At 41.5% G+C, this 3531-nt stretch overlaps 1 long non-coding RNA gene across 1 annotated transcript in view; it reads left to right on the plus strand.

Moving 5' to 3' along the window:
• The first annotated feature begins 1317 nt into the window (after positions 1 to 1317).
• The window catches only part of LOC102673768, a 12754-nt gene continuing 10540 nt past the window's right edge, over positions 1318 to 3531 (plus strand). The window contains exon 1 of the long non-coding RNA XR_004150638.1: positions 1318 to 2253. This is a non-coding gene — a long non-coding RNA (uncharacterized LOC102673768). The remainder of the gene's footprint in view (positions 2254 to 3531) is intronic.

The following is a 3531-nucleotide window of genomic DNA, read 5'->3' on the forward strand; positions in this document are numbered from 1 at the left end:
ACGTCCGGAGGTGTCCAAGCCCCTCCGAGACCGCCTTTTCGAGGTCCGACCAGTCACGATGAGCTATTATAGCCGAACCGGGGACCTTATGCAATCGATTCTGCATCTCGTCTTCGTCGTTCTGGGTCGCCTCTGTGCGCTCCCTCCTCCTCCCCTGTACGCACTTCTCCTCCCTTCGGTCTTTGTCTCTTCGTAGCACGTGGTTCGCGCGTCACGTGTTCGCGTCGACCACGCTTCTTCACATTTGGTCTCTATCTATCTCTATCTTTATCTCTCTCTTTTTCTACCCCCTATCCTCCTCCCTCACGAAAATTTCCTCCTTTCTCGAAGAAAAAAAAAAGAAAGGTCTCGAGAGGTACGGCACATTGCAGTGGTATACAACGTGAAAGAAACGACGGGCATTAATTGGAGAGGAGAAGCGGCCGCGAAGGGCGAGGGCACACGGTGAGAGAGGTGCCGGTGAGAAAAGAGAAAAGGAAAAGAGAAAAGGGAAAAGAGAGAAAAAAAAAAAAAGAGTCGTTAGGATCGAGGAACACGCGTTTCGAGGATTCTCGCGAACGAGGTGTTGATTTCTTCTTCTTCTTCTTCTTCTTCTTCTTCTTCTTTTAAGTCACTTAGGTATGTTAGATTAGCTAGGTTAGTTAGTTTTCCATTCTAGGTTTTTCTAACCGCCGCCCAAAGGCGTCTGTCCTTTTAAAACCGATCGTACGTGATCAAGTTTTTTAGTCATATATGATATTAACGATATTAACCTCGAAGACTCGAGAGACTATGTATATATATATATGTATACGTAGCAGTATGTATAAACGCGTTTTTAAATATTGTTTTTTTTTTTCTTTTTTTTTTAAATTTCGACAAATTTCTCTTCTCATAGACTGAAATTGATAATATTTTTTTATTGACGGGACGGAGAGGAACAGTAGATCGCGGATCGCGGATCGCGTTTCTTTCGAGGAACCTTCTCGCGTTTCTCTCTCATTTTCTTCGTCTTCTTCCGTTTTCTTTGCTTCTCCCTTTCTCGTTTATTCCCCGTTCCGCGGGATATAATATCTCGGCGTCGCGGATCACGCGATCGATAGTATCGCGGGCGGTAGGCGTGTTCACGACAGGCGTAATGCGCGTCTACGCGGCGTCTGCCTTCCGGATAGCTTGCATCCAGGCGTGATGGAAATTCGTGTCGTGGACCGTGTCGAAAAGAGAAGAAAAATGCAAAAAAAAAAAAAAAGAAAGAAAAAGAAAAAAGAAAAGGGCGCGAAAACAGAGAGGAAGGAAAGAGAGAGAGAGAGAGAGAAAGAGAGAAAGAGTAGGGAGAGAGCGTGCGAGAAAGCAGAAAGATATGAGAACGAGTGAAAAGAGAAAGAGAAAAAGAAAAAAGAAAAAAAACGACGAGACAGACGAGAGAGAGAGAGAGAGAGAGAGAGAGATGTTCGCTCGGGTATCGGGTATCGTCGCGAGCGATTGCTGAAAATTCATTGCTGAAAACCGAACCTATTAATCGTGATCAAGATATACGTAATAGGATGTAAGGCTTAACGATGCGCGACAAGATGAATTTTGTGTCTATTTTTAAACGGGAACTTGTTCGATTTATTCTCTCTAATTTAATAAGAATCGCGCGCGTGAGGAGAAAGTGAGAGGGAGAGAAAGGGAGAGAGAGAAAGAGATTGTGCGATCGAGCGAGTGTAGTGGACGGATGAAATATTTCACGAGAAATGCTCGTGAAAAATCGTTTAGCGATGGTAGACGTATATAGTTTCTAACTTATTAGTAGCTTTCGATTAGTGGTTACCGAGCAGAATGAGTAACTGATCGTTCTAACGTGATTGGGTAAGAAGGGCACGAGGGACGCTAAGCTGTTAACCCTTTGCACTCGAAGATTCTTTTCGAGGAAGTACGATCGATATCAAAAGTGACGAAATCTTTTTAAAATTAACATAAAAACTTGGACTTGAATTTCTCGTGTTATTGTAAACAATATTGTTTCGTTCAAATTAGAATTCTACGAGGAATAAATTGCTTTTAAAAATATACTTGAAAAGTTTCGAAGATGGGATACTAGCTTCACGAGTGCAAAGGATTAATTCTATTGCGATAGATGGACGATTTCATCCTGCTTAAGTCACCTCGATAGATCCTTCATCGTTTAAAAAATTTCCTTTCGATAATAATATCGCATAATGCGATCAACGAACGTAACTCGAAGATGTTTCGGATCTATCGATATCTTAAGCAGGGTTGGACGATCGCGAGGTTAAAAATATTTTCTCGTGTGAAGAGAACCGTATTTATGTACGATACGAATCGCGATTGACGAAAGAGCGAAGAGAGAGCCGAGAGCCGAGCGAGATGCCCAGAAGTCGTACGCGATCGAATTATCCAACCACCGGAACAACTAGGTCTCGGTACTCGTAACTAGGGAGTTGTGTGAGGTACAAGTCCTGGCCGGCAGGGCGCGCGAGGTCCACCCCCAATCCCCGTACTTAATAACCCTTGAACATTGTGCTGCAAAAAAATATATATATACATATATATATACACGTATATATATGTAAGAAAAAAGAATGATGAAAGAATGTAGAAGGCAAAAAGATGAAATTTCTCGTCTTATCTATGTATCATGTACACGGATAAGAAGGAGAATCGAGGGAGGCAAGGAGAAGGCAAGAAAAAGGAAAAAGAGAAACTTCCTAGAAATTCTGGTGCCCCCTAGAAATAAAACGAGCCTCGAGAGCTTCTTTAGACCCTGGAATTAAAATAACCTGCAACATGTAAATCAATTCATATGTGATACACCGACACTCAGGCATATACTTAAATATTTATATACATATTTTTAAGGATGACACGATTCGTTACACGAATCACACAAGTAAGAAGATTTTTTAAGCAAATGATTATTATTATACACACGTGTTTCGAGTTTTTTAATCTAATGACACGCGCTTCTCTTATTTTTCTTAACGATTCAATACAATGATGAAATGAAAACCAATATAATATAAATATAGATAATTACAAACAAATAAAACACTGTTATACTGTACATGAGCAGTGAAATGCTTGCATACTATTATATCGCGGGTCCACACAGGAACACATCTTGTCGATGACAAGATACGTAACAGGGAAACAGGGTGAAGGGCACCAGAGCGGGGGACAGCGTTCTCCGAGCTTCCTCCTTCTTCTTCTCCATCGAGTTCTCCTCGAGAAACTCGCTGCGCCGATACGATTCGGCCAGCTTTAAAACGAGACGGAGATTAAAAAAACAAAAAAAAATAATAAAACAGATATATGCCATATATATTATATTAAAAGGAAAATAAATAAATAAATGCAAGGGTGTGTACGGAGGTTGGAAGGTGGGCTTCGGCACCAGTCGGTCGGAACCCTAGTTACGAGTGCCGAACCTAGGGTCGAGAGATCTTGGATACACTTGGTCTCTCGGCTTCCCTTTCATCCCCGCAAGATAATGATACGATGGATACGCATGGAAGTCACCATGTCTGAAGATAAAAAAAAAAAAAAAAA

Source organism: Apis dorsata, unplaced genomic scaffold (genome assembly GCF_000469605.1).
Source record: "Apis dorsata unplaced genomic scaffold, Apis dorsata 1.3 scaffold_265, whole genome shotgun sequence".
Lineage (NCBI taxonomy): Eukaryota > Metazoa > Arthropoda > Insecta > Hymenoptera > Apidae > Apis > Apis dorsata.